At 41.8% G+C, this 22,414-nt stretch overlaps 1 protein-coding gene across 5 annotated transcripts in view; it reads left to right on the forward strand.

The window, feature by feature from the left end:
* The window catches only part of RAD51B (RAD51 paralog B), a 697,181-nt gene that overhangs the window by 296,360 nt on the left and 378,407 nt on the right, over positions 1 to 22,414 (forward strand). The gene's annotated exons all lie outside the window — the stretch shown is intronic.

A 22,414-nucleotide genomic window follows, 5' to 3' on the forward strand; every position in this document is an offset into this window, starting at 1 on the left:
AAACTGTGACATTATATAGGATGCCTCTGGTTTACTCATCTCCACTGTGGCAGGAATTGCCATTTTCAAAGTCCTATATGTTGCAGGCTGAGAAAGAAATGACCCTCAGGAGTAGACAGCTGCAATAAAATCTGGGTTAATCTGCTTACAGTTAGTTTTAGACTAGAGCATTCTCCTGAGTGTTGGGAGTAACTAGGCCCCAGCCTCCAGCCCTAGACTCAGCCACATTCTTAAAAGGCCCTTGGCATGTGCTGGACAGTGCTGCCTCTTCAGCTGGTCAGTCAGCCTGTCTCCAGACAGAGAGGCTGGCCCTGACAGCTACAACCAACAGGGCAAGTATCCCAGCTCCAGTGTAGGGCTTACCATGCCTTTTTGGTTAGACAAGCCTTCAGTTTGGGGCCAGGATCAGAGCTGTGCTGTAGATCTGTGTCTTTGTATTACCTCTCACCCCCCACCCCACCCCCTGAGCTCTCTAGATTGTTTCATCTCTAAATTAACACTTAGGGTTTGACAGAATGGTTGTGATCAGTTTCTGGTGCCATCATGGGTCAGGCTACAGCTTCCTCTCGTATTACAATTTCAACTTCTTGCCTAGGCTGAAGCAACTCATCTCATTTCCTGCATGTCACTGCATTCTACCCCTGCTCTTCAGAACAACTTGAACTCTTTCAACTGGGTATCCCGGACTGAGGAGGCACAGAGAACAGGCCTGTGGCCGGTTGAGAGGTTACAAAAGGCATCAAATTGTAGGGCAGTCGTACACAGATGACTTTGATTCAATTAATGTAGATTGTGTTAGTTGAGATTTTTTGATTATAAGCAACAGAAGCTAGCTCTGGCTAACTTAAAGGGAAACATTTATGAATGAATATGGAGTAGGTCATAGAATTGAAGGAAAAACAGAGGAAATAAATTTCCAGAGCAGGACAGCTCCAGAAATACAGGAGATTGAAACTAATAGACTGTCACATCATGGTACGACTTCCTGGGTGAATCTGTTCCAGGTTATATTCTGATCTCTGTTGTTCAGCTAGTTATTCAGATTCCCAGGAGAGTGTCTGATTGGCTCGTTTGGGTTGTAAGCCTACCCCTTAGCTAGGGGAATCCCCTGCACCTGGAATGACAGTCCCACCATCACCGCATACAGCAGAGGTCAGGATAGTTCCCCAGATCATGGTGTTTCTGCCGAAAGAAGGTGGGCGGCGGGGCCTCAGAGACAACAGGTGTCCATTACAAATCTGTTCCACAGGGATCTACCGAGCAGGAATAGATTCAGCCTTACGGTCAAAGAAATGGGCAGCTCTGCAGGGATTTCTGTTTCTTAGGAGTTGTCATTATGACACCCAGCTTAGGAGTGCTTGGCCAAAATTTTCATGTCCTTTTGTCAGTGTACTTTTAGAATTTAAGTCAGTAATAGCAAGAGGCATCTTTGGTCATTGTAGTTGCCTGGAGCAAACTGAATTTTAAAAATTCTTTGCGATAAAAATCACCATCAGCGTCATTATGACATATGGAAGGCCAACATTAAGGCCAGTTATTAGGAGTAAACTCTGAGAAGACCATCCCAGTTAGCTATTTTCTCACTTTCGGGTTGTGTCGATTGACAGGATTTGAGTCTTTGGAGGGCTTTGATGAGAGTGACTGACTTCAAAAGCATCAGCAGGACAGATGTTTCTGTTTCTATAGGCTGAGGGATTTCTAACAAGCAGCCATATTGTGGAGAGTAGATTATAATAACAAAGGGGATTTTAAAATGGGATGACACATTGACTTGGAATGTTTTCTCATCTGTATTTACTTATTCCTAAATATTTTCCTTCATGCTTTCGTTTTTCAAGTGGGTGACCAGCTGCCTGCCACCTTTTTCTTTCTCCTTGCCTGTGTTCCTGATTTCTTTCTTTTCTTTACCCTCTCCACTTTCCGGCCCCTAAGCTTGTGTTTTTCTCTCTAAATCTTCTTTTCTCGAATCCTATTTCATCCCTCCCTTTCTTTTCCTTATTTGGTCTTACAGTTCATAACTTCTGTTCCTTTTCCTGAAATTCCCTTCTTTTCTCCTTCTCTAAATCAACATTCTGGTGCCCTACTCCCAAGCTTCTTATCTCTTTGCTGTTAATCCCTAATGTGTTTACTGATCCGTGGGCCAAAAGGCAAAATCCCTGGGGCCCTCGCTCCATGCCAGTGCAGTGAAAAGCAGCATTGCTCAACAAGTGCCTTGTGAACCATGAAGCAGTGGATGAGAACCCTGTCAGGGAAAGTTTACATACACACTCTTGTATGTGTGTGTGTATATATATATGTATATATATGATGTGTGACAGTGTTCAGCTTGTTTGCCGAATGGAGAGGTACTTGGATTTTCTTCTGGCAGAAAAGAGTTAAGCAGAAAGCTTTGCCTAAATTTCTTTCTTTACTAAGTAAATGGATGAGGTCTTCAGAAGTTATATAAGGAAAACAGATGATATTACAGAGAGATACAAGAGAGGACAAGAGACCGGTAAACAGCCAGGCGTTAGTATATCCTGCTGACATGTTTTCGATAGCAGGCACAAAGAATGCATTATGGATGCACTGATAGAACGGAAAGCAGAACCAGGAAAGAGATGGCAATAAATAGTAATAAAATCCAAGTGACTTGTATGTTTCAGTGAAAAAAAGAAGAAAGCAGGCAGTGTACATAATGTGAAAGGGCAGGAAAATGGAAGTGCAGATATAGTGGTGGAGACAAACAGATCAGAAATTTGAGAAGCTCTTCTTGCATCAGTAAAACATGACATGGTAAACAACAAGCAGGGAGAAGTGCAATGTCGGTGGTACCTTTGGGAAATAAAAGCCAGACAATATTAAAGTAGCATCTTAAAAAAATGTAACTTCAGAAATCAAGTCACTTATAAAAGTAAGGATCGGAAGAGGTGGACAGTGGCATGTGATACAAATCTTAAGCAGAAAAAGTGATTTTAAATTGTATAACCAGGTTAACAATTGTCAGAAAAGGAAAGCAGGATGGTCCCACATACCCTGAGTGTTAGGAGACCAACTCAGCCTAAAAAAAGAGTAGACCCACCTAGTGTTTGCCAAGTACTGAGCCAGATGCTTTACGTACACTTCTGATTTAAGCCTCACTAGACACAAAAGTGAAGCCAAGAACTGAGAACGATATCCATTGGGAGGAAAAAGCAGAGGGAATTTTCTGAGCCAGTTCCAAAGTCATAAGGCTCGGGGGGGAATAACTTTGGTTTTGTCAAGTCAGAGTGAACAGCCAAAGGCAGCAGACGTAGGATATTGTCAGAGGTAAATCACCCGGCTAAGTCTGCTCTGTCTTGACTGCAAGGTCAGAGGACCGCAGCAAGCCGGCCAAATGTTTTCAGCCATGGAAATCCCCTAACTTTCCAATGGCTGCAGCCCCACAGCTCCGAGGTTTTACTCACAGGATGGCTCTCTTCCAGCTTTCAGATCCCTCCAAGTTGATTAATCATTTTCTTCTTCTGACTCATTCAAACCTCTAGAAAATAGCTGTAGGTACTGGAGGGGCTGTGTCGATCAAGGAGGTCGGATAAATTGGCTTGACACTGGTCTATAGAAAAACCTAGAAGATATTGCCAAAAGCGTTTAACTATCTGTCCTCACTTGCTAGTATGTTGGCTATGGCCACAGACCATTGGCTCATCCATGTGTTTGAAGCAGGGTATTTTCATTTGCATTAGGAAACTTGGGTATGTGGGGGTATTTTAGTTTCTTAATGTAAGGTTAGGTAGTGTAGGCCACTTACTTAGACAGTAGAATTCCATTATGACAGCTTACTTTTATATCAATTTAGATGGACTATGGGTCAGATCTTAACCCCATAATAATTAAAAAAAAAAAAAAACAGCAAACACATACAGTGCTTGTTATTTGTCGGGTACTCTACTAATTGTTTTCCCCGAAGAGACCATATTCCCAGAACTGAAAGGTCAGTCTGACTGTCTAAGCCAAGGTCATGTATGTTGATGACATTATTTTGTCTGGCTAATATTCCCCATCATGAAGTTTATTTTAGAAGAAATGTTCATTTTTAGATTCATGATTATACTTTTAAGTTACCCTGGAAAGACTACTTCTCTTGCTTTTGTAATGCTTTAATCTCCTGGTTTAGTTATTCAGTTTGTGGACATTTATTAAGCGCGGAGTTTACTAGTCACTGGAGATACAGTTGTGAATAAGACATCACCTCAGACCTGAAGTGATACATCATGTCAGTGCTTTGCGATTGGTATAAACAAAATACTTGGGAAAGCACAGAAGCAGCAGCAAATATTCTGCAAAGGTAACCTTTGAGTCAGAACTTTAAGAATGCATAGAAATTTTTCAGGCTGGCAGAGGTGGGAGGAGCATCACCAGCAGAGGGAACAGCATGTGTGAAAGAGCATAGCGTGTCTAGGGTAGAAGACATTTTAAAAATGGGGTTGTGACCAAAAAAATGAGCCTAAGTAGATTAAGTTGGAGTAAGATTCTGATGGACCGTGTGCAGCATTCGAAGGCATTCTCCTGTAAGCCCTGGAGGGGCTTATGGAGGTTTTTAAGAAAGGGTAACTTCATTTGATTGTGGGTTATTGTTTTGTTTTTCCAGTAAGAGAATATTGATGATAGTGTGAGGTGGGAAAAAAGGGTCACAAAAAGGGACCAGTTAGAAAGCTGTTGCCTAGTCTAGAAGTGGTAGTAGTCAGGGCAGAGTGAGGGGATAGATTTAAGATGCATCTCGAAGTCCAGTGGGCAGCCTATAATGAATGACTGGTTGGATACAGAAGTTGATGTTTGGATGATCCCCCAGATTAGGTACTTAGGTCTCTAGGTGGATCAGAATGCTTTCAACAAGAAATTAGGAGGAAAACGAGCCTTGGGGAGTGATGAGGTTGCTTTGTGACATGCTAAGAGTTGAAATGAAGGTGCTAGTAAGAGGAAACATTCAGGTGGAGAAGCCCAGGAGGTGGTCGTAGTGTGGGTGGAGATGGAGATCTGTTGAGAGGTACCTGAAGCCCTTGAAGCTGATGAGATAAATGAAGCCGAAGGGGAAGAGGGCCGAGGACAGCAGAGAGTAAATTCTGTTTAGATTGTGGATCAGAAATCTATTCATGCTGTGTAGACAGTTTTAGGAATCACTAACTGGGTGTTTTGCAACCATGTTAGTTGTTTCTATGGCAGAACACACTTTGGATTGTGTTATTTTCCTACACGTGACCAATAAATTTTTAATGAGGTTGGGCACCTCGGTCAAAGGCTAGCTGGACACTGACCCCTTATAGACCATTATCTGTGTGTGCCGCTTTGGGAAGGAGATGGGGAGTCGTCCTCAGAGACATAGAAGCATATGTTTGCCCTCAGCTTTCCCTGGCTAACCTGGATTTCAAATGACTACTGGCCTTATAGAGATTTGCAGACCTCCACACTAAAGGAGTGTCATTCGTATGCAGCCCCCGAAGTAATTGTAACAATCTGTTTCTTAAGTCTCTGAGAGAGCACACAGATTGATTCTCCAGTCTTTGTCCATTTGCAAGGACACCCGTATGACCCTTCATCACATCAGCTGACCCCTCCCCCTTTTATCCGCCTGCTGTTTCAATTATGTGAGCCGTGATGGCTCTGCCTTAAAACTCCCTGTCCTGGGAAATTTCTTCAGAAGAAAATTATTGGAAAAAAAATTTCTGCTTTTGAGCCAGCTCGGGGATTTAAATCTCTTCCAGCCTACGGAGCACCTGGATTCAAGTGTCTATTCCCTTCTGACGCTGGGAGAATAAGCTGCATCTTGAAGTGAAGCTCATAAGCACATGGAGAAACTATGAGTCTGTTTCCTCCTGCAGTTCACTGAGGCAATGAAAAAGTAAACGAATTCAGTTAGTCCAGAGCCAGTTTTAAGTATCACAAGCCAGGGCCCAGCAGTGTACTGGCACTGAGGAGCCTGGTTTGAATGCCACATGAATAACTGTCATGCAGGATTCTGGACCACCTGCCTCATAGATGCCACACTTTCTGTTTGTGATGATGACTGACTGACCAGAACATACACTCTTGTTTCCCGCTGCCCTAACTTCCAGTGCCTTACACCTAAGAGATCTATGATAAATGTCTGTCAACTGGTTGAATTTTCCAAGTTGTGGAGGTTACTTAATATATAAAGGTTTCTGAGCTCCTTGAATGCAATCAATTTTGCTAACAGCAAAGGAAGGTGCATGTATTGATGGAAGGTCACGAGCTGGCAATCATGGGATCCTCGGGTCCACAGACACTGTTTACTTAACTCTCTCAATGATGTCTTTAAGAAAATACAAATTCAGTGTCAGTATTAACAAATTGAGAGGTATCATCATATAAAAAGCCAGGTTTCTGACTTCTCTTGAAAATTTGAAGATCGGGCAACCTTGGGCTACATTCTTGTAGGCTGGCAATTGATTAGACCTGCATGGCTGCTGCCCGCTTTAGAGCAGGCATGCCTCTCCCATTTGCCACGGTCCCCACCACTGCCTATTTTTGTTACACTTGACGCATTTCACTCATGTATGTTTCATGCCTTGCCTCTATGTAGGCTTTTCTTTGTAGGCTCTACCAGCACAATTACTTAGAAAACTTGGAAGTTAGCAGGGTGTTTCAAAAACACTTTAAACATCTTTATTGAGATATAGTTCACATACCATAAAATTCATCCACTTAAAGCGTACTATTAAGTGTTTTTTGGTTTATAGTTGTGCAACTGTTGCCACTATCGAATTTTAGAACTTTTTCATCCTCAGAGGAGATTCTGTACCCATTAGCAGTCACTTCCTATTCCTTACCCCCCTCCCCTAAGCAACCACTAATCTACTTCCTGTCTCTAGGGCTTTGGGTTGGTTCTACTTTTTAACCACTATAAATAATGGGGCTAATGAACATTTGTATGCAAGTTTTTGCAAGGACGTATGTTTTCATTTCTCTTGGGAATATACCTAGAAGTGGAAATGTAGAGTCTTATGTTCACTCTGTGTTTTAACTTTTGGAGGACCCGCCACATTGTTTTCCAAAGTGACTGCACCATTTTACATCCCCATCATCAACGTATGAGGGCTCTGGTTTCTCCACATCCTCACCAGCACTTTTTATTATTCATCTTGTAGCCATCCTAGTTGTTGTGATGTGGTATTTCATAGTGATTTTGATTTTTTAAAAATTCTTTTACAAAATAGAATTTATTCATTTTTATGAGGAAATGTTGCCAATAGATCATGCTACCCTTCCTCACACCACATCGTGTAATGCAGTGCGTCTCTGGGTTGCGATCTGTGGAGCCTTCATGAATGGGATTAGTGCTTATATTAAGGAGACCCCAGAAAGCACTCTTGCTCTTTCCACCATGTGAGGATGCAATGAGAAGACGGCAGCCTGCATTCCGGAAAAGAGCCCTCACCCTTGACCATGCCAGTATCCTGATCTTGGATTTCCCAGCCTCCAGAGCTGTGAGAAATAAATTTCTGTTGTAAGTCAACCAGTTAATGTACTTTGTGACAGCAGCCCTGAAAGACTACGAGGCTGACCTTCTAAGGAAAGAAGCAGTGAGCCTGCTCCAGACCCAAGGTGTCTCTTTCCCCAAGAAGCTATGCTTCTCCATAGTCCTTTTGTTTCTTCTTTTCCCCCACTGAGCCCCACGATGACTCTGGTGTCTTGAGTTTGATGTTGTCTTTAACCCACTACTCTCCTTTTGTTCACCGCTCTCTCTCCTCGTTCACTCTTTCTCACTTTCACCGCCTGTCCCATCAGCCCGGCCCGGCGGTCCTGATCCAGTTCTGAGAGTCTGGAGCCTCCTTTGTGTCACCACCGGCTAACAGAACCACATGAGGCCTCTTTGTCCAGCATTATCTGATCTATTTATCAGGTGTTCCAACAGTCTCATTTCAAATATTCTGTTCTATTGTTGCCTATAATATAATTTACTGTCATGGATTTTAGTGGAGAAAATTTGGCACCCTAAATGTAATGCAATATCTGAGTTTAAAAAAAAAAAAGAAAGATCTTCAGTTGGATGTGAAAAAGCTACATTAGCCACTTTGTTCCAGTTCACAGCTATCCGTATTTTTACTTAGTCTACCCAGAAGGCCACAGTCTGACCACGAGAACACCAACATAGGCATCTGGAGCAAAGAGACCCTTTCACTAAGTGTGACACTGAAATTGTCCAGGAGCCCCTGGCCCCTCCTTATCAGCAGCAGTGGTTTTTATAGGGCACCCTTATTACCCGGGGTGTTATATCTACAATAATAAAGGCTGCCTCGGATCTTTAGCTTCCTTCATCTCAGAACAGACCTCATTGTATATATTTAGAGCCACAGCCCATGCCTGTTACATCTGTAATGAGTGTGATGACTTAAAACAGCACCTTTCACTCCAGAATCTGGAAGTCCTTAACAGCCTCAACTCCACACTTCCATACCCAAGCACTTTAGGGATGGGCAGACAATAAACAGGAACTTCTGGGGATTGTCCTGTCAGGGAGAGTGGAGAGAAAAAGATGGTACGTGCGGGCAGCATAAGCCTTTCTTCTTTAGCAGCTATGACTTGGAGCTCATGTGAGTGTCCAGTGTACTTTTTTCTACCTGTATAATCAATACTTTGGACTTACCTAATCTTCCTTTAGAAGTGCTTTTCTCATCAATTGCTAGGAGGGAATATGATGATAAAGGATGATTATCTCTGTAACCAAAGCACAGGAACTTGCTCTTTATGGTGAGTCACTAATGGACTAAGATAAAGTGTCCGGAGTACAAACGGCCTCTTGTTTTCACGAGGCCTGATATTTGTTCGTATCCCTGCTTCACTGACTTCTCAAGGAAACAGGCTGTTTTCCCACACCCTGCCCAGCTCACTCATACGCAGCGCCGGAACTCCAGCGCTTTCATCCGGAGAAACTCGCCTTGATGTTTTTCTTCCTGAAGATTCGTGGAATTATTTTCTATTTCTCCAACTTAAGCTATCAGAGAAAGCAACGTTATCATAGCTTTTCGTTGGCTAGGATGGGAAGCCGAGGAGGAAAAGGAAAGGAACTAGCATTTGCTTGGCCTCAGGCACTGTGCTGGTCACTTTACATGTATTATCTCATTAAACTAAAATAAAACCCAATTCATATGTGATGTGGCTGCTGGGAAAAGCAACTCTGATGAGCTTGCCATCTTTGCATGTTTATCGTTTGTTCTGTTGGCCAGTAGCTGTTTGTATGTTAAATCATGGCTTTAATTCTGGATACCCACCAGGACCCATTCTATGATATCTTGTCTCTCCTTCTGAAATGTGGCTCTGGTCCATTAACAAACCCCAATTGCACATTCTTCCCTCTTGTAAGCTGCTTTTCAAAGTCATTAAACAATCTTTTACTCTCTCTTTTTGAATCACTCTTCTTTCTTCCTGTTGTGAGAAAAAACATATTTATGTTCTTCTTAAATTGTCAATCATAATGTCATCAGATAATCTGGTTTCATCATTTTGGCTAAATCTAATAAATATAGGTTCCATTTAAATTTACATTCTTTTGGTTCTCAAGTTTTATTTTTTAGAAACTTGTAGTTTCTGTCTGCCTGTCTCCCTACCCCACCCCCAGACAGTCCAGCCCGTGTGTTTTTTTTTTCCTGCCATTCGAAAGGGCACTACATGATTCTCCTGCCCAGTCATGTCTCTCTCTTCATGAATGCTGGAGTCTGACTTGGCTCAGTCCATCCTGTTTCCCAGGATGAGTTCCTTTTCCCATCTATGCTCATCAGAAATCCCATTGCCCTTCAAGGTCCCTCCATAGCCACCCTAACTGGGGAGCGATTAGGAGTGACTTCCAACCTCTGAACCCTGGGTAGTCTGTGCTTCCATGGCGCTTGTCACAGATTGCCTAGACAATGAAGGTGATTAACACAACTTTTTTCCCCTTCTAGATTGTAAGCCCCATGAAGGTGGGAAGTCTGCTTCTCTTTACAGGTCGGTTTTTAATAAATATTTGTTGAACAGATAAAGTCCCCTTTGTTACCTTTTTGTCTCCTCAGTTTGAACTGATAGTTTCCTCTACTGTTCAAAAAGAGAAAGGCGGAGTATATATGCAGGCAGGATTTTGCCCTTCTTCACCAGCACACACTTTCTGAGTAATTGCTAAATGTTAGAAACTGTGCTAATTGCTGGGGGTAAAAATAATGACAGCTACAGTTTACTGAGCCCTTCCTAGATGTGAGGCTTTGTAAGTACCATGCTAAGTAAGTACTTTTCATATTATCTCACTTAGCACTCATGATAACTTTATGAGGAAGCTATTTTCAGTGTATTATCTTGTAAGCTATAGGTCAGAGAGGTTAGTAACTTGCTCAGGGTCACCCGGCTAGTTGAGGGTAGAGTCAGGATTTGAACCCAGGTCGTCTGCCCCTAAACCCGTGCTCTTAACTTGATACAATAGAGTTCTATCTTTTGAGTTAGTAAGTGTCCAGTAGTGAAGATTGTGAACTGGTCCATACCTTCTTCTCCGACTTTATCTCCTAACACTGCCCTTCAATCTCATGGCCTTCCTGCTGTCTCTTCAGCATGCCAGGCTTGTTCCTGCCTCAGGACCCTTGCACCTGCAACAATCCAAACATGTGCCTCAGTGCTCTTGCCCCTGACCTTCACATAGCTGGCATAGCTCATCAGTTCTTGGCTGGAAAGTCATCTTCTAGGGAGACTTCCCTGAACTCCCCAGTGAAAGTAGCACTCACCCCCTCCATGCATGCTCTATTCCAATTACCCTGTTTTATTTTCTTCTGGACACTTATCACTGTCTGAATTGATCACATGTACTTGTTTGTATATTTATTGTTTTCCTCTCCTAGAACTGAAGCCCAGCAAGAGTAGAGATTTATTCATCACTGAATCTCTAGTATCTAGAACAGGGCCTGGCAAATAATAGGTACTTAATAAATATTTATTGTATGTTGAAATGAACCAATGAATTTTTGAGTACCTAACTGTTTCAGGTTGGATTCTGCAAAAGCAGACACTGAAGTAGACCTGAGGGTGCAAGATGCTGTAGGGAATCAACACGTACAAAAGGAAGGGAAAGGAGCAGGACTGAGCAGAGGGAGGAATTGAGCCACGATACAGATCCAACAGAGCTTCAGCCAACCCTGCGGCAAGTTTTAGAGTGAATAAAAATTTAAAATCTCCCCACTAGATGAATGAAGAACTAGCCTTATAATTAAAAATCAGATTTACTCTAGAACTTGCTATGGCCTTTATACTCACTCCCTCCCTGACTTTGCCTCTTGGTGAAGGGATGTGATCCACTCCTGGAAGGGCATGACCTCAAGCAAGGAATCCCTCTCAAGCTGAGGCGGATCTTGAAGGAGCTGATGTTGGATGCAGTTTGCTGACCATACTGCCCAGAGCCAGACAGCGAGTCCTTCCTTAAGGAGGCCTTTGGGCAGTGAGTTTTAGTATCTACCAACCAATGATAGTACCATAAGTGGTGTGTACCATATGCATTATTATCACTGTTATTGATTTAAGATGTGGCCTTCAGAATTCATTTACATCTAAAAGCTGGGACTATTTATATCAGAAAATTTAGAGCGAATCAGTACTTGTTGCCTTCAAATCACTCGTGGCTTTGATTCACACGTGATATTCCTTTCTCTCTCTCCTCTGTCTTTCTCTTTCTCCTCTGTCTCTCTCTCTCTCTTTCAACACAAAATTTGGCATTATAATTTTTGGAAATGCCTAGAATTATCATGCCTATTTTGTAGTTAGTAACATTATCTTCTAAGTGATTACATTTTTAACCTTTGTTAAGTTCTAGTAGGTTGAAGTTTCTTTTTTCTTTGGGTAAAGCATTGTTCATTTTTCTGATTATAAATTCCCCTATATTATGCAAACCTTTAGGCAAAAAGCAACTTTCTACATATTATTTCATATTTCATGTTTTTAATAGTTTGTTTTTTTGGTTAGATCATCTAGCATGTAAGTATTGAGCAACATCACTATTCAATTGTCACAGTTGGTGTTATTTTGTATTTTCTGACGTCTGGTGCTTGCTGATTTTTTTGATCTGGCCTTTTTCTTCCTTGGGGAATTGAGTTTCCCTTTGTTCACTTATTTATAGCTCTGCAGTGGGCATGGTTTGGAGCCTCGGTTTTTATTGCTTCAATTGCTCTACAGTAATTGACAACACGATACACATTCCAGGTCCCATGTTGCATTTACATATGGACACACACTACTCGATGACTCAAATAGACCATAATGAATCCCCTTTATTCTGGGGTATCTTTGAGATTCTGGCTTACTGTGTTGGTCTGTTCTCCTTAAACATGGGACTGACAGCACTGACTATTGGAAACAACTGCCCTTTTATTTCTGTTGGCATTTCATCACCGTGGGTGCATCCCAATCTAATTATATGTTGATTTGTAATCAACAGAGGCTTCCTCTCATTTAATTTTCTGCTGACTTTATTTTCCCCCAGCTTGAAAACCTCCAGGATTATTATATCAATTTCAATTTCTTAAACAGGTTTCCTTTCACAATGGCCTGCTTCCAATCTATCACTTTGCTATTCCGTTACTCTGTCAACCCATGTTATCTGTTTGAAAAAACAAAAAACAGAACAAAACAAAATGCTGGTATCTTGGTGGGCTCTGTACTGCCATTTAAAATGTTATGGAAAGAACTATTTATGTTGTTATGATGCTGTTATGAATTAGTTCAGTGGCCCACATCTCTTTGTACATAAGATGCGCTTGACCTTAGAAGAAGAAAAAAATCTGAACCAGAATCCTCACTGAAGTTGGATTTGGCAACAATAAGAATCCATCAAAAACATAGAAGCTGCATTTCCTAGGAAATGGAGGCTTTTTCCTGTATTTGGGAGTGGTAAAGGATACGCCCAAGAACTTGGAACAGTTACAGCTTTGGCAGACAAACAAAAGATCTGCAGGGCAGAACTTCCTTTTTATTCCCTGAGCTCTCTCTCCCATTGTCTAGGAGACGATGAGGCAAATACCCAGGCAGAAGCTGCTTCAGTATTGTCTTTTATTGATAGGCTGTTTGTGTTCAGTGATTCTTCTGGCCCATAGTGTCTGCTGGACAGTTGGAGGCTTTTTGAAGCCATTGTATTGTTAGAGAATAATTAGGGTGAATGAAGCAGGGGGTAGGGGTTAACAACAATTCTTTGTTGCAAGCAATTGCTAGTCTTGGCATCAGTATTGGTAACAAGGCCAATCTACTGGAAGGGATCGAGACAAAAGATGGAAAGGTTGCGGTTGGTTTGTCTAATCCATCCAGCAAATCCACCCATGCATGGCCATTGTGCCCTGTGAGCTCTCTGGAAATGCCTTTGGTCACACTGCATTCCAAGCCACTGGGTGGGTGATCTCCAGGCAGTCTTGTACATGGATTTCCTAGAATGCTTCCCACAGCAAAAAAGGGGATGCACAGGTGTTGCCTTGGCAATTAATCGGCATACTTCATAAAGAAAATAATCTTCAAACATTTGGTTAGATGAATGACGGTAGTATGAAAGGCTCATGATCCTTGCCTTCGGAGGAGCAGTTAAGGAATGTCTTAACACAAAAGAGCTGAGATGTGTCGAGACACCAAGGTGAAAACACCTAGGCAAAACCATGACCTGTGTCCTGATCTCCTCCAGCCTCTCTAGGCCAGTCAGGGCCTGTCCTGGTTGTAGGAGCCTTAATCCCACTCGTATTGTGACCAGGGTGGGGTCCAGCCAACTGGGGCAGCTATAAATTTAATGCTTCTAAGAAAGCTGTTCTTACTGGAAGTCTTCACAAACTGGTTACCTGTCTCCCCTCGCCCATCTGGGGAACTGGAGCTGCGCTGAGTGCTGAGTCAAGAATACTTCCAGCTGCGTTGGGTCAGATTCTTGATATATTAATAATATGTGGCGGGGTGCCTTACTTGGGGGACCTGGGTTCCTCCTTGGAGCCCATCCTTCAGATTTGAGAGCATTAGTGTGATTTGTGTGTGATGCTTCTTACCTCCTTCTCCCAAATCAGCTTCCCGCCGGGGGTTCCCAAGCACAGAAAGGTGCACCTCAAATAGTTGATTCAAATTTTGCAACAAATCTACCCCATATATCTCTTCCTATTGCTTCTCAAAAAGTACAGAGACACAGAGGCAATTTGGAGGTAGAGGTAGGCATCTCCCCAAGGAGATTTTTGTCCTTAGACACATATCCCCAAAAGGTGAGTTTCTGCTCTTGTGTATTAAATAGGGCTTTCATTCCCACAATCGGCTTTAGGCCAATGATGACTTAATTTGATATCTCAAGACAGGAACATTCAAGATTGATATTAAACTCTGAGCGATGGGGCAGAAATGGTCTTCACCTCCGTGTTTTCTGAGAGTGTATCTGACTCTCCCGGGTCTGTGTATGTGAGAAGTGGAGGTTGTCAGGGACTGGGACCAGGGAGTGGGGAGGGCAGGATCGGGAGGCGGGTAGGGGGAGCTCAGGAGAGGGGACAGCAGCGTGCTTATTTTCAGTTTGTCAGCTGTTATGGAAAACTGCCAAAGTGAATGAGATACAAGCCTTCAGAGTTGGTGTAAGCCAAGGAGAGGCTAGGCCCCTGCTTTTAAAAGGCTCTGTGGAATTTAGACTTAACATTTCATGTGTATTTGGTTTGGGGCAAATGTGAAATCCCTGAACTTTCCCCAGGAAAACATTAGTTCCCAGGAACACACAGTGGGTCCTAACTCTCTGGACAGAAGTGTGTCTGGAGGGAGGAAAAAGAATCCGGCACCTTTCTGTTGAGCCTCCTGGCTCTGTTTGGCCAGCAGGGAAAGATTGATGAGAACCCTGATTAGATCTGTCTCCATGGCCTCCAGCAGATTATTGGAAAGGCCTGAAAAAATCCTTTTGATACAGGAGGTGGAAGTTCCAGTGGGTGGGGGAAGGGTAGGGACTAAATCTTCCTGGCCCAAATGTGCCAGCATGTATACAAACACAGCAGCCTGGGAGATTGAGCAGAGCTGAGCATTTTTGTAAGACTGGGCACCGACATCATCCTAAGGGAGAGGGAAGCTGGGCCATTTAAAGTAAGGCGACTTCCCTCGGGGAAGAAGAGCTTGTAAACCTAGCGTGGTGCTGATTTTCTGAAAGAGAAGTCAGCAGCCGGGTTTTTGTAGGCATCAGTCATGTCCTTCATTGGCAATCACGTTCTAAGTCTGATCCCTCTGCCGTGTGACTTTAGTCTGACGTTCACATCGTGAAAACTCCAGGCTGTTTTTGCTGTCCTCCCTGGTAATGTTGACATTGGTAGGGAGAGAGGAAATCTGGATAAATGGAACTCTTTTCTTGGCGTTCTTAAAAATATTACTAAAAAGAGCAAAGGGTGTTTTCAGAGCTAAATGGAAGCAGAGTCTTTGGAATTTTGAAAGTCCAGGTAGGTGGCTGGGTAAGCATTTTCTAGCAGCCTGTTTGTTTTAGCTCACAGTGGTTTCTGAGCAGCTCTCAGAGATCCTGATAGAAAGCACAGACACACCCAGTCTACAGCCACCCTCTCCCCGCAGGCTGGCCTTTGTAGCCTGCGACTGAAAACTTACACAGCTTTGAGGACTTTTCTGAAGGTTGCATTATAGCTGGTGTACCGTGAGCTTTGAATTTTTGTGGACTTTCACTATCAAAAGCAGAAGAATAGCTTCTCATCATTGAACTGGAAGGAGTGGCTTAGTTTGCCCCTTACTTTTTGCACATTCTGAAACCGAAATTGAGAACATTCAACAACTTGCCCAAAGTTACACAGTTTAGTTAGTACAGGAACAGAAATAAAAAACTCTTCAAGTGTCCTGATGCCTGCCTGGTTCATGATCACAATGTAAGCTCTGCCCACAGGAAGGAAAGTTCAGTGCAGGTTCTCTGTAACTTTAAGAACATGGATGAATATCTCAATTTTAGTAGAAACAGTTAATCAAGATAACCTTATCATTCTCCAGGGAACATAATTTTAAGGAGATAACATTTGGAATAACCTGATTTTAAACTGTAATGCTAATCCTTCATTAGTCTAGTGGGGAGATATTTTCCTGTGATGCACAAAATATTTGAACATGTTCTTTTGTAATATTTCTTTTAACCATTAAAGCACTGATTTGAGAATAAACACAGGCACTTGAGGACTACCTACATGGAAGCGATGCCGTGACCCAAAGAAGGGGTGACAGAGTGAGGAAAGGTCTGCCTAGCTCTTTAGAGCTGAAAAATGCCTTCGTATACATGATCAGACTGACCCTCAGGACAATTTTGTGCAAGTGGGAAGAACAGACATTAAGTACAGCTGTTTTCCAGAAAACAAAACCAAACTCAGCGATGCCGAGTGACTCACTCAGCACCGCTGGGTGCTGAACTGGGACTCGAACCCAGGCCTCTATTTCAAGCCCATGACTCATTTTGTTCCTACCTCCTGATGCTTTAGTTACCCAGGTGATAATGCCTTCCGTATCAACCCGTTTTCTCTGTTTATGTCTTCCTCTCTTCTCTAAGGCAGAAACTGCAGTGGCTACATTTTCCCTGCCCAGTTCCAGGTGGTTTCACTTCGTGGTGTGTAATTTTTCTCTCTGTGGTATTTACCTTACATAGATGGACTGGGCCTCTTAAAAAATCGTTAAAGTGAGTTTTTGAGATTATACTCATTTCTCCTTCACAGCCTAAACTTTCAGACCTAATGCTCCCTGGCTTTCCATTCAAATGAGAAAAGGACTTTTGTGATGGCTTGCAATCCCTCCCCAGGATGCCAGCATGAATGAGAGATGTTCTTTTTAAAAAAGAAAGAAAATGCAGTTTAGCAATGCTCTTGATTCTCTTTTTACTCTTTTAACCCTGCATCTGTTTCTAAAGATGTTGTCTGTTTGTTTTCGCGTGTAACACTAGGTGGCAGGGTAGCTACACCGCAAAGCATGGTATCCTTTGTTTCTTGCTACTCGCTGAGCAGGGACCTGAATAAGGGAGGCATAAACCATCTGTGGCTACATGAGATTGGACCAACCAACCTGGCCAATATTTCCTTGACAGGGAGCTGGCTGCAGTGATTCTGAAACATATGCTTCCAAGATACTGTCTGTAAGGTTTTCCTCTTTCCCTTTTTTCCCAGCTCCACAGTATTTGAATTTTTCTGCCCCATTGCATTCATGTAGACCAGGCCTGCAGGCAGCCACTTTGAAATGGCAGATTGGGATGGATATACCCAGTGGCGCAGGCACTTCTGCCCTTGTGCCAGTGGGTCATGGAGGGTCTGGGGAAAAGGCACCTGAGCCCTTGTCCTGCGTGGTGTCAGCGGCTGTGGCACTGGAGCAGCAGTGGCCCAGCTGGGCCAGCTTTAAGATGCTGCCCTCAGATAAATCAGAACTTTTCTTTTCGTTTGTTTTTATGAACAGCAGCCTGGTCTTGGTTACAGAAATACTTCTTTGGATTTTTGCTGAAAAAGAAAAGAATAGCATTAAAACACAATGACATATCTAAGTCTCGTGATAATACTCTCAGTATACTTGGCGTTAAGGAACTCCAATAAAACCAAGTCTGGATGTATAAAATTGATCAAACAGCAGGGTTTTAGCTTAATCATAAAAGCATTCTTGACAACTGGAACCACAATCGAATTTCATTGTATAGCAGTTTCCCTATGTGAGTTGTAAATAATTCCGTTTACAAAAATGAAAATAAAAGAAGTATCGGATCTACACCTTGACTTTACAGGAACCCACTTGTCGCATCAAACAGTACAACTGGGGTGATTTACCCACGAATTGATGTCACACCCTGCTCTACTTTCCAACTGGGAATCTCGGAGTATTTTTTTTTAGTTTATAGCTGAGGGTGTTGGTAATATCCGAATTTTACAGAGAACGCACTGGTTACATGAAGATTCCTTGTTGAAGCAACCCAGGTGTGTCACAGTAACCAGGATAAGCCTGTAGGTTAGGGATGTGGGGGTTTTGTTTATTTATCTGCCTACCAGATCCATTCTTTCATAAAGAATAAACTATATGCCTTTTGAGAGTACCTGAAACAACATATAGAAATCAGACCAAGGATCTCAATCCCAGGCCACCACCATAGGGATGCTTTGAAGCTCCATGAGGGTTGTGAGACCTTCTTGTTTGTTAAGAATGAAATGTCATAAAAATTCCAAAGCAGGACTCAAATTTCCAGGGGGAAGGGACCTCTTTATTGTTTCCTCTAATAGCTGCTTTGGTGCTTTAGTGAATAAATGTGTTGCTCAAAATAAGCTTAGATGCACTCTTGGAACTGTAGCCTGGCTTTGCTCCCACTTTTGTATTGAGCATCCATTCTGAATTATTTATTTATGATACTTTTGCTGTTTTTGTCACTCCTCGCTCCCTCCTCTCCCCTCCCCCATTTGTCCTCTCTTTATTGTCACATCCTCCAATTAATTGATACCCTCTGCTCTGAGGGCTGCAGCACATGTGTCTGTGCGCGGTGATGTGCGTCCTCACTAAGCAGGCCGTGCTTTTAAGTGTCTGGAATAGAACGATGGTAAAGATGCGTCACGGTTTGTTTCCATTGTTGTTTCTGAGTCAGGGAACTTAATTTTCTCACTATAAGGCTCAAGGTATAGAGCTATAGAGTCTGCTTTTAAGGGAAATAATCAAAATTTAGTCAGTTCCTTTAATTAGATGTTTTCAAATCTTACAGAATTCTCTGGGTGTGTACTTCCAAAAGGAAAAAAAAAAAAAACACAGTGGTCATGGTTTCGTTATTTTTATCCATAGGGAGGAAAACCTTACCCCAAATAGGCCAAATCTTCTCCCAGAATCTCTGAGGACAGGCCTTTGGGGTTGTTGCCCAAGGCTGCTTATAACCTTAGGATGACCAGCATTCACTGAGGCTGGGGTCTTACAGTAAGAAAATAAGAGTAGAGCTGAGGAGTCAGGGGCATTCACAGGAGAGGAGAGAATACTGATAAAAGCAGATGGCAGAAGTGAGCGGGGGGCTCAGCCCCAGCACAGTGAGCTGTACTATAGCGAAGGGTGACCAGAAGTTCCGGCACCTCCACCCTTGTGGACACAAGCTACAGATACCAGTTTGCCTGAGTTTTCAGCATTAAAAAAAACCAGCCAGTGTTCTTGAGTGTCAGTTTATTGAGCTCTCCAGTGCAGCCTCATAACTTATATTAATTGGAAGGAAAATGCTTCCAGAGAAAAGAGAGATGCTGGACAAAACAAGTTTGTCTTTCACTAGTTGTCATGACCCTGCTGTTTGGAGTCATTGGCAAGTCCTTAGTTCTTGTATGACAGACCCTGAGAAAAAGAAGTGATTCATCTTCTCTGTTGCTTCTTTCAAGGAGGACATTTTTTTTCTTTCTTAAAGACAGATTTTGTTTATGGACTTCCTATCGCTGGCAGTGGCCAGTGGGCTCGGAATCTTTGCAAGGTATAATTTACTATTGTGCGCCTCCCTCCTAAGTTTGTGCACCTCGAGACACTCCATCCCATTAAAATTCCTTCTTAAAAGCGTAAGGTGAAAGAGCCGAGCATGTGTTGTTTTTTCAGAGGGGAGTGTAGCCTCGGAAGGGGAGAGGGCCCCGGCTTTTTCTCTTTTAAATGCTAGTGAATAGCTTAAAACTTGTTGAAGCTTTTGGAGGAATGTGGAGGAGCTGTCATTTGACTCTGATGTTTAGGGAAACAAAGTGAAGGAAATAATTTTAAGAAGAGATTTTTCCCATGATGGGCTCTGTTCTCTGACATGTCCTGTAAGTGTCACATCTGTCCCTCTGTGTACACAAGCTAAGTTAAGTTACCTCCGTGTCTGCTGGGCCCACTGTCCTACTGAATGTTTTTCGGACTTCAGTTCTGTACTTTTCCAGCTCAGCCCTTACACAAGTGTGAAACACTGTTTTGGACAGTGAGAAAGAGCAACGTTGTTTAAAGATGAAATGCTAATACATTCATGTACAAATTCTCTGTTTTCTAATGTTATCGGAAAAACACCAGCATCTGCTGTGACAGAACCCAGCTCTCACTCAGCCATGTGATCTCACTCATGCACCTAAAGTCTGACCTGCCTTCCGTTTGGGGGAGACTTCATAACCTGGAAGGTGCAGGAAGGAAATGTTTTTTTTTTTTTTTACTGAGAATTTAAAAGGAGTGTCTTTCATAGCCAATAGCCTTCCTTTTTGAGTCCCTTATTTCTAAAGGGTTTTTTGCAGCTTCTGTAAAAGAGAAAGAGCTCAGATTCTTCTTTTTCACTCCTACAGCCTGAAGGGATTGTGTGTACTTGTAGCCAAGCACCTAAAATGTGAAAATAGCGCAAAAAAAAAAAATAAATAAAATAAAAGTAAAAAAATACTTAATTGTATTGTAGCTGTGGAAATTTTGAGCTTCAATATGATTCGGTGCTAGTTTTCTTGGAAACTGTCTATATAGGGACTCAAATGTAGGTCTTGAGAAATGATATGGATGAAGGATGGAGAAGTAGAAGCCCTTTAAAATAAGGTGACTCTAGCTTGGTGATGTACTTCTGAATTTACATTTAAGTGTGGTCCTATCTTAGATCCTGGAAGTTCAGTGACCCCCTCAGGACTTAATCTATTCTATTTCTCTTCACCACCCTTCCTTCCATCTCTCTGTCTTTCTCTCTCTCTCTCTCTCTCTCTCTCAAACACACACACACACACACATATCTTTTGGCAAATAATGGCAAAATATACACAGTGTTTTTAATGGGGGTCGTACTTAAACGGTTTTGCAACTTGTTTCTTTTTATGTAAAAACTTTGTGGAAAAATAAACTTCATCCTTTTTTTTTCATCTTCCCTTAACGGAGGCTCTGGGGATTGAACCCAGGACCTCATGCATACCAAGCATGGGCTGGCTCTACCACTGAGCTGTACCTCCCACCCCCTACTTCATTCTCTTTTAACAGTTGCTTATAAAGTCATTTGAATATATGCACACATATTATGTATGTTTTAACCCATTTGTTATTGATGGACATTTAGATGGCTCCTAATTTTTCGCTGTTTCAAGCAATGCTGCAGTGTTTTGTTCTTTTTCTTTTAAAAATGAATGTTTCTCATTGTACAAATACTCCATTCACAAAGGCAGAAAAATATAAAGAAGAAAATAAAAATCACTTATAATCCTCTCTCCAGAGATACCTCTAACATTCTGGTATATTTACTTCCATGCTCTTTTCATTGTATTTGTGTGGATATTTATAAAATTGATAGGATGCTATGTGTAGTTTTGGTCCATTTAACAATTTAGGTATTTTCTTGCATCATTAAATCTTCCTTTAAACAAATTTTCTACCTGTTGTATTCTATCTTTTGTGAGTTGTCTGTTAAGTCTTTTGTTCATATTTCTTTCTATAGGAATGTTGACGTACGTTTTTATATTGATTTATAAGAACTCTTTATAGTAAGGCCATTAATCTTTTGTCTCTCTCATTTGTTTCAGTTATTTTCCTTAGTTTTTCATTTACCTTTAAATTTTGTTTATGGAACCATTGATATATAAAAGTCTTAAGTTTTTGTGTTATACAAATATGTCAGTATTTTCCTTTATAGTTTCCTTTAGGCTTAAAAAGACCTTAGAAGAAGCTGTAGTAACAATAATAGACACATTTATTTAGCACTTAGCTACCATGTCAACAGTTTTATACATATAAACTTCTATATATTTACTCTTTACTACCAATGAGGTAGGTGATGTTATTTCTGTTTCACTGATGAGAAATTAAGGCACAGAAAGTCATATAGGAAGACGTGGCATCAACCCAGGCAGTCTGGCCTGGGAGTCCACACTCTTCTCAACGTCATTATATCACCGTATGTTTCAAAGGATGTATTTTTTAGCCTCAAGTACTATGCTCAGTCCTGCTTCATCTCAACAATCACTAAAAACAAAGAAGAAAAACACCTGTTTTCTCCTAGTGTTTTGAATAGTTTTAATTAGATTTAATTGTAGTTTGTCCAGATCTTACCTTGCTGCGTAGTATGAACTGGGTCTCATATTTAATTTTTTCCATTAGTTAATGTCCCCAGTACATTAGCACTTCTTTAAGAATTTGGAAAGGACTTGCCTTTTCCAAGAAGCCTTTATAATTAGTGCCACTTCATGCTGTTTTTTCAGTTACATTTCTTCAACATTTCTTCAGAATTGTTGGTTTCCTCAGCAACCCTGGTCTGCATAATTTTGTGGAATCTCACGTTGCTGCTAAATTAAAAGTTTCATAAAACAAAAGAGACTAACTCTTCTAGTTGTTTTTACTCTTTATATAAGAATAGGGTAAGAAATTCTTATCCTAGGGTCAGTGGACCCTCTCACCCACCGAATTCAGGGTATCCATGAACTTGGATAAGAAAAAATATTACATCTTTATTTTCATTAACCTTTAACTGACATTGAGCATTTCCTTCAATTTTGAATTAAACAAACCACAG

The sequence above is a fragment of the Camelus dromedarius genome, chromosome 5, assembly GCF_036321535.1.
Source record: "Camelus dromedarius isolate mCamDro1 chromosome 5, mCamDro1.pat, whole genome shotgun sequence".
Lineage (NCBI taxonomy): Eukaryota > Metazoa > Chordata > Mammalia > Artiodactyla > Camelidae > Camelus > Camelus dromedarius.